Below are 9836 nucleotides of genomic sequence, written 5' to 3'. Positions count from 1 at the left end.
ACACACACACACACACACACACACACACACATACACACACACACACACCCTCTGAATCTCAGACTTCTGAGTAGCTAGGAATATAGGCATGCACTTAGGCTCCCAGATCTCATTTATTTGATTTTAAATGGCTATTTTTTAAATAACTGGGTTGTAAGAGTTCTCTATATTTCCTTAAGATGAGATCCTTATTATATATATTAAATATATATTATTCCACTTTGTAGTTTGTCTTCTATCTTTAACTCTCTCTTCCTCCCTCTCTCCCTCCCTTCTTCACTCCCTCCCTCTCTTTCTTTCCTGCCTTTCTTTCTTTCTCTCTCTCTCTCTCTCTCTCTCTCTCTCTCTCTCTCTCTCTCTCTCTCTCTCTCGTCAGTTTGTCAGTCCTGGGACTTGAACTCAGGGCCTGAGCACTGTCCCTGGCTTCTTTTTGCTCAAGGCTAGCACTCTACCACTTGAGCTACAGAGCCACCCAGGGTTCCATGCATGCTAAGCAAGTACTCTACCACTAGATCACATTCCCTCCCTCCCTCCCTCCTTCCCTCCCTCCCTCCCTTCCTTCCTTCCTTCTGTTATGCCCAGGATTCGGAATCACAAAAGACCACCAAGGAGCCCAATCCTCTGTAAGCCACAAGAGTCTTTATTGCAAGCTAGAGCTTGGTTCATGACCCTCACCTACACAGCCAGTCAGAATCAAGAGCCCCAACCCTCAGATAGGCAGGGCTTTTATTGTGATTACAACAGGGGCAGGGTATTTCCAACTTGGCAGATACTTGATTGGATGGCATTTAGCAAGTAAGTCTTGTCCTACCTCTATTGGCTATCTACACTTTCAGTTATCTATTTTGGCTTTGATAACGGGAACTGGCCTTGGTATCAGGAACTGACAGCAGGTGGTTATGTAGCACTAATGCAGGGGGTTAATGCAGGGGGTAGAGCAAGTTACAAATGGGTTAAGCAAACTTTACAGAAGCAGAATTCTGCAGTCAGGCTAACCTAATAGCAATTTTATTTTAACAATTGCCACCATGTTTTCCCCATTACCACTAAGCAAGCTTGAGCAGGCTAAAACAATCCAGTACTCAATCATAAGTAAACCAACCCAACAGTTACCATGGCATTTCTACTACTATTATGGTTATTTCTATAGTCTATGACTATGATCATTTTTTACTGTCCATTACCATGGTTGCTACCTAGGTACAGAGGGGAACAAGGGCTCCCTATATTTTTAAATGTCAAACTATAAAAAACTAGTCTCACAGGTTGGGGTGCAGCCCTCTAGCATGGAGTCATCACCAGGGTTTAGAAGCTGTTATAATTTTAACACTAAACTTATATTTAGTCACTCAGATTCTCAAGTTAGCCCTTACCCTCCCCCCTCCACACCCTCAGCAGCCCTGAAGGTGTAACTCAAAGGGTAGCACTTTACTGTAGCAACCCCAGGGACTGGAGACAAGACAATAACAGACATTAGACTGTTGAATTGAGGTTCGGGCCACTAGAGGGCTGAAGCCTTCTGCCACCTTCAGGTGCCCTGGGTCCATTTTACAAGGTATTTATTGAGTAGGGTATAGGGATGTACATGCAGAAAGAGAAGTCACAATTTTATCGAAGTCACAAGCATCAATAACATGGTATAATCTTCATCAATTTTCTTGAAGTCACAAGCACCAGTCATGTGGTATAATCTTACTCAAGTGATAAATAACTTCTTTATGTTAAGAAGTAGGTATAAGCAGTCAATGACTTACAGTTAGCATAGATTTTTGTCTATCCCCAAGTTCCCAGAAAGTTTGGTGTGGAATTAGCACACATCCAAGATACAAATCTGAAGCTAGGACTGAGTGACCATTTGAGGAAACTCCCAGTTTCCTGAGAGTTCATGTTGGGAAGAGGCAGTCCAGCCTCCCAATCATTTCAGGGGTCACTGCTCAGCTTTGGGGGGCTGTCACATTTTACCACATGAGACCCAGCTCCACTTCCCACATTGTTGGTAGTTAAATGAAGAGAATAGTCTTGCAGACTTTCCTGACCAGGCTGGATTTAAAACAAGATCCTCAGATCTCAAGCCTCCAATTAGTTAGGATTATAATGTGAACTATTGGTGCCCAAGTTGTTGTTGTTGTTGTTGTGCTTCTTCTTCTTCTTCTTCTTCTTCTTCTTCTTCTTCTTCTTCTTCTTCTTCTTCTTCTTCTTCTTCTTCTTCTTCTTCTCTCCTCCTCCTCCTCCTCCTCTTCATCTTCTACCCTCTTTCCATCTTCCTTCCTTTGTCCTCTTCCTTCTTTTCCTTCCTTCCTTCCTTTCTTTTCTTCTTTATCTCTCTCTTTCCTTCCTTTGTCCCTCCCTCTTTCACATGCTCTCTCTCTCTCTCTCTTTCTTTCCTTTGTCTGAGACAGAGATTCAAACTCAGAACCTGACACTTTCACTCATTGGCTAGCAACTGAGCTATGCTTATAACTCCTCTTTTCTCTTTCTTAATAATGTCCTTTGAAGAAAAAAGTTTTTAATTTAGAGAAGCAGAATTGATTTTTAACTTCTTGCTCATGATTTTGGTCCACTATCTAAGAAGTCATTGCCTAATCAAGGACAAAAAGGTTTATACCTAACTTTAATTGTAAAACTTATTAGTGTTACCTTTTTATATTTAGGTTTTTGAGCTAATAACTATATAGAATATGTGGTAGGAGTCCAACTACATTCATTTATATGAAGGCATTCATTTATCACAGCACTCTATATTAAAAAGATGATTTCCCCCCATTCAATAGCCTTAGCAGACTTGTTGAAAATTAGATTACTCTAACTTCTATTCCATTGCATTGTATGCCTGTCTTTGTGTCAATATCATAGTATTTCACCACAATGTAACTCCTTTTTACAACTAATATACACTAGTAAAAACGTGCTAAAAAGAATTTTGATTAAAACTTTTTAGGAAATAATGCAATAAATACTTTTTTGGAGAATTGTAGCCACTTACATAGTAAAACACATAAAAGTGCTACACTTAGTGCACTTGCTGTACATGTATTGGTTCTGCTCTTTCTTATTCAACACAGGGGAAAAACAGATCAAACCATCCAGATGTGTTCCTTTTGAGCTCAGTCTTGTTAGGTCCTCTCCCTGAGGGCTCCATGTAGATGCCCCTACCTCATTAAGTCTCCACCCAGTTACCTGGGTAACCTGCAGACCTGGAGGCAGTTACCTCCCCTTTCCCTGAGGTCACATCCTAATCCACCTGGCCACACCCCTTGCCCCTGCCCTAAATAAAGCAGGGCTGGGTGTGAGTCTCTCTCTCTCTCTCTCTCCCCCTCTCTCTCTCCCTTCTCTCTCTCTCTCTCCTCTCTCTCTCTCTCTCTCTCTCTCTCTCTCTCTCTCTCTCTCCCTCCCTTCTCTCCGGCCATGGATCATCTCGGCCACAGGCCAGCAGTTCGGTAATAAACGTTCTCTCCTGCCTGAATACCGCGTGGCGTTCTCCTTTACCGGCTACCTACTTTAAAAACCTAACATATATGGTGCCGTGACTCGGGAAGGGCTTAAGAGTCAGGACAGGCGGAATTCCCATCTATTTTTCTCCTTTTTCTGGGAGTATCCCCAGTCCTGACGGCCCTTTTTCAGCGAACCGAACTGCAAGTAGCCACGCGGCACTTTTCACTAATACCATTGCTGGCCTCCACATCCACCTCCACCTCCACACCACTTGTCTACCCTGGTGAGTGAAACTGCTGCTGCCCGGGTTCTCTGCCGCTCCGTCTGCCACTTCTGCCTGCCGCTTCTGCCCGGTAAGCTCATTCACTCACCAGGCGCCTCCCTCCCGTGCTTTTTGGGTTTTGCATCACAGTCACACCCAAGCCACGACACTGCTAGCACGCCTCTTGACAGTGCAATGAGGCCTGCTCGAAATACTCGCTCAGATACAGTTTTTGCCACTGCAATGGTAAATGGTCAGAGGTCGTCCATGTTCAGGCCTTTTTTGCTCTCAGGAATAACCCAGCTCTCTGTCAAACATGTCTGACTTTCCCCATTCTGCTGGCACGTGGACACACAGTTGCTGAGAGCTCTGAGGCCCCTCTGGAACCTGTTATCTCTGACCCCCTTTTTGACTCCACCCCTCTTCCTGCCGAGTCTTCAGCACCTTCACCTTCTTCCCCTTCCTCTCCCCCTCCCTCACCTCCTCTCCCCTCCCCTCCTACGGCTCGCACCCGATCTCGCACAGGTGACACTCGAGCCCCACCAAACTCCTTGTGTCCTTTGCGGGAGGTGGCGGGGCCTGAAGGGATAGTAAGAGTGCATGCTCCATTTTCAATGTTTGATATGGCTCAGATTGAGAAGAAACTGGGATCATATTCCCAAGACCCTAATGGTTATGTCAAACAGTTTAAGTACCTTGCTCAGGCCTATGACCTTACCTGGCATGATATATATTTAATAATATCCTCCACTCTTAGCCCGGAGGAAAAGGAAAGGGTGTGGACTGCCGCCCAGGCACATGCGGACGAGGCCCACTGCGTAGATAATGACTTCCCAGTGGGAGCAACAGCCATGCCCAGGGAGGAGCCCAATTGGGATTATCAAAGTAATGCCCCTGGGAGGAAAAGTAGAAATAGGATGATAACTTGCTTAGTGGCTGGCCTCCAAAAAGCGGCTCATCGCCCAGTTAACTATGACAAATTAAGACACATTACCCAAAGAGGGGATGAGAATCCGGCCGAATTTCTTGACCACCTTACTGAAGCTCTCCAGCGTTATACTAAGCTGGACCCAGATTCAGCAGAGGCTAAGGTAATCCTCAATACTCATTTCATAGCCCAATCTGCTCCTGATATTAGGAAAAAGTTAAAAAAGGCTGAGGACGGTCCTCAAACTCCCCAACGAGATCTGGTGAGCATGGCATTTAAGGTTTTCAATAATCGAGAGGAGCAGGAGATCGCCGATAAGACTGCTCGCGAGAGGGAGAACTATCAGTTCCTGGCTGCTGCCATCCGGCCTCCTCCGAGAAGAAGCACCCAACGTAAACCATCCGGAACATGCTACAAGTGTGGGCAAGAAGGCCACTGGGCAAAATTCTGCCCTTCACCGCGACCACCGCCTGGACCCTGCCCAAGATGTGGACAACTGGGGCACTGGGCAGACGACTGTCCCTCCTCACCTCCACGAGGTAGGCCAGTCCCTCCCCGGCCCCAACCACGCAGGCAGGAGGAGCCCGACCTGACTGAGATTCTCTGCTTAGCAACACAATGACGGTGCCCGGGGCCACTGGCTCCCAAGAACATCACAAAGGAGGAGCCCAGGGTGTGCTTTTATGTAGCTGGTAAGTTAGTATCCTTCCTCTTGGATACAGGAGCCAGTTTTTCGGTGTTATCTCAATATGCAGGGAAGACTTTTCCCTCCCAGATCTCAGTGGTGGGTGTTGACGGCCTACCTTCTTGTCCCCCATCTACGGGACCAGTACCATGCAAAATAGACAACTTTCTGTTTTCACACTCCTTCCTAATTTTACCCCGCTGCCCTACCCCCCTCCTAGGGAGAGACTTGCTCTCCAAATTCCAAGTCTCCCTCTCATTCCATATCCCCAAGCAGCCAACTCCTATTCTACTTTTAACTCTAGATGAACCCCGACCTGTAACCTCCCAGTTAGACCCTTTCCCCCTCCCTCCAGATCTTGTCAACCCTCTAATCTGGGATACTTCTACACCCACTATGGCTAGACACCATACTCCTGTTCTCATTAAGCTTAAAAACCCTACCCATTTCCCCAGCACATCTCAATACCCCATTTCCCTCAGACATAGGCAAGGTTTAAAGCCTATCATTCTCCAGCTTCTTAAACAAGGACTTCTCAGACCTACTAACTCCCCCTTCAACACCCCTATTCTGCCAATAATTAAGCCTGATGGAACCTATCGTCTAGTCCAGGACCTGCGCATCATTAATGCTGCAGTCCTTCCTATTCACCCTGTTGTGCCTAACCCGTATACACTCCTTTCACAGATACCTCCTGGTACCACCCACTTCTCAGTGCTGGACCTGAAGGATGCATTTTTTACAATTCCCTTGCATCCCGACTGTCAGGACTTCTTTGCCTTCACCTGGATGGACCCAGATACCTCCAGGGCACAACAGCTAACCTGGACAGTCCTCCCTCAGGGGTTCCGGGACAGCCCCCATTTTTTTGGACAAGCTCTAGCAAAGGACTTTCTCTCTCTCCAGGTATCCCCTAGTGTCATTCTTCAGTATGTGGATGATCTCTTGCTTTGCAGCCCTTCCCTCGAGTTGGCGCGCCAACACATGGCTGACCTCCTTAACTTCCTATTGGCCAAAGGATATAGAGTCTCTCCTTTTAAAGCCCAGATAACAAAGCCAGAAGTAACGTACCTGGGTCTCTCCATAACTCCTACAGAGAGAAGAATTACTCTTGATAGAAAAGCTTATATTGAGTCTCTCTCTGTCCCGCAGACCAAGGAGGACATTCTGTCCTTCTTGGGACTTGCGGGCTTTCTTCGCATTTGGATACCTGTATTTGCTACCTTGGCCAAACCGCTTTATGAGGCAGCCAAGGGCTCCCTAAAAGAGCCACCAGACCCCACAAAGCCCATTGACACCCCATTTAAGGTACTGAAACAAGCGCTTCTACAGGCTCCAGCACTGGCTCTAACCAATCTTAAAGAACCCTTTTTACTTTATGTCACTGAGAAGTGGGGAATTGGCCTTGGGGTGCTTGGGCAAATGTCAGGCCCCTCTTTTAGACCTGTGGCCTATCTCTCGAAACAACTAGACCCAATGGTAAAAGGCTGGCCAGCCTGCCTTCGGGCTCTGGCAGCAGCAGCCACCCTGGCACAGGAGAGCACAAAGCTCACTTTTGGCCAGCTCACTACCATTCGCTCTCCCCACAGGCTAAAGGACCTTTTATCTCATAAATCCCTGTCTTGCCTCTCCCCTTCCCGCCTACAGCTGCTTCATGTTACCTTTATTGAGAACCCTGACTTTTCACTGGAAAGCTGCTCCCCTCTTAATCCAGCCACTTTGCTTCCATCCAATTCTAACCCTCTTGTCCACTCCTGTACAGAAACCTTGGATGATGTCACACCCCATTTTACAGGTATCTCAGAAACCCCCCTTCCTGACCCAGAAGACACCTGGTACATTGATGGCAGTTCCACACTCACCCCTTCAGCCAGCCGAGTTGCGGGTTATGCCATTGTTAGTGACTGCACCATTATTGAAAGCAGCCCTCTGCCCCCTGGCACTACCTCACAAAAGGCAGAGCTTATAGCTTTAACCAGGGCCTTAACTCTAGCCAAGGGCCGGAGGATTAACATTTATACAGACTCAAAATATGCCTATCATATTCTCCATTCACATGCAGCCATCTGGAAGGAGCGTGGTTTCCTGTCTACTAAAGGGACCCCCATTACTAATGCTTCCCTTATTCTTAAGCTCCTAGAAGCGGCTTCCCTTCCCCAACAGGTAGCTGTCATTCACTGCCGGGGACACCAGACGGGACCTGATGCCATTAAGGTGGGCAACTCAAAAGCAGACCAGGAGGCAAAGAAAGCAGCCCAGAGACAACTTCTAGCACCCTTACTTCCAGTATTGCCTCCAGTTCAACCGTCTTACACCCCACAGGAGCTGGAGGAACTCACTCATCAGGGAGCCTCACAGGAGGCACAGGGATGGTGGTCCCTAGCAGGACGATTTGTTCTCCCTGAGTCCCAAGCAGACAATTTCCTTTCCCAGGTGCATCAGGCATTACACATTGGATACAAGCCTCTCTCCCACCTTCTCAAGCCTTTACTTCATTGCTCTAGCCTAACTGCTCGACTGAAGGCCATTACCCAAGCCTGCCCTACCTGTTCCCTTACCTCCTCACAGGGTGGTCTCCGACCAGCTGCATTCCCCACACACCAAGCCCGGGGACATACCCCAGGGGAAGACTGGCAGATAGACTTCACCCACATGCCTCGATGTAAGCGGCTGAAATACCTTCTAACCATGGTAGATACATTTTCAGGATGGATTGAGGCCTATCCTACAACATCAGAGACTGCTGACACTGTTGCCTCTGTCCTAATAAAAGAAATTATTCCTAGGTTTGGCCTACCTAGGTCACTTCAATCTGACAATGGACCTGCGTTCATCTCCAAGGTGACTCAACAGGTAGCCACCTCTTTAAATATCCAGTGGAATCTTCACATTCCCTACAGGCCTCAGTCATGTGGAAAGGTGGAAAGAGCTAATGCACTCATTAAGACACAGCTTTCTAAACTTTCTTTAGAGCTCCAGCAATCCTGGCCAGAACTGTAACCTCTGGCGCTCACCCGCTTACGTGCCTCTCAGTCCTTTCTCAGTCCTTTTGAATTAATGTATGGAAGGCCTTTTCTTCTAGGTAATTTCCCTACTGACAGTACCAAGACTCCACTGATAGACTACCTTCCTGTTCTAACCTTCCTTAGGCACATGTTACGCCAACATGCTGACCAATGTCTTCCTCAGCCACATCAAGGTCCCTTTCCCACTCCCCCAATCTTGCCTGGGGATCAAGTATTTCTCAAGACCCTTAATCCATCTGGTTTACATCCTAAGTGGACAGGCCCTCACCAGGTTCTGCTGACCACCCCCACTGCGGTCAAGCTCCAAGGACAGCCACAGTGGATTCATCTGTCAAGAATAAAAAGGGCTTCTGCTCCTGCCCCTTCTATACCAACATTGACTTCGAGGTACACCTGTTCCTCCCTTGGGCCTACCAAGGTAAAGCTGACTCGAATACCTGAAGGCCCGAGTGAGTAACAGTAACATGGAGCCAGCTGCCTTCCATACACCTCTCTACCCCATCCCTTTGTCCTCCAAGCCATTAGTACCCAATTTTTCTCTTTTCATTTCAGTAATACTTTTCTTTTTATTATTGTCCAGCCCCAACCTCAGGAAACCTCTTGGAGACTTTACCTAAGGATCTACCACCAAGGGACACCTGCTGCTCGCCTTCAGGAGGGACCACACATTTCTGCCTTTTACCCCTAATGCCGACGCCCCTTGCCAGCAGGAAGCAGCATTTCTACCTTTTACCCCTAATGCCGACACCCCTTGCCAGCAGGAAGCAGCCAGAGAGAGTCTTCGCCCTTTTCATAACTATTAAAAGGCTGGAATGTTAGGTCCTCTCCCTGAGGGCTCCATGTAGATGCCCCCACCTCATTAAGTCTCCACCCAGTTACCTGGGTAACCTGCAGACCTGGAGGCAGTTACCTCCCCTTTCCCTGAGGTCACATCCTAATCCACCTGGCCACACCCCTTGCCCCTGCCCTAAATAAAGCAGGGCTGGGTGTGAGTCTCTCTCTCTCTCTCTCCCCCCTCTCTCTCCCTTCTTCTCTCTCTCTCTCTCTCTCTCTCTCTCTCCCTTCTCTCCGGCCATGGATCATCTCGGCCACAGGCCAGCAGTTCAGTAATAAACGTTCTCTCCTGCCTGAATACCGCGTGGCGTTCTCCTTTACCGGCTACCTACTTTAAAAACCTAACAAGTCTTATCAACATGATCATCAAACCTCATTTATTTCATACCTGTGAATAAATAACTAAATTAAAAAATACTATTCATTTTCTTCTCTTCCTTATTTCAGCTTTACAGAGCCTCTAAAAGTGTGAGCTGAATAAGCTTCTATTTATAGATTATCTAGCCTCAGGTAATTTGACAGGAATGAGAAACAGACTATCACAACTCTCCTAACAATCCTAAAGTAAGAAAAAGGCTTATCAAGTAAAAATCAACTGGACTGTACAACTGATTAAATGAACACTAGACAAGTGTCATGCATACTGAGAAGTGAAAGAATAAAGGAAGT

The sequence above is a fragment of the Perognathus longimembris genome, chromosome 16 (assembly GCF_023159225.1).
Source record: "Perognathus longimembris pacificus isolate PPM17 chromosome 16, ASM2315922v1, whole genome shotgun sequence".
In the NCBI taxonomy this organism is placed as follows: Eukaryota; Metazoa; Chordata; class Mammalia; order Rodentia; family Heteromyidae; genus Perognathus; species Perognathus longimembris.
This window is presented reverse-complemented; position numbering follows the sequence as displayed.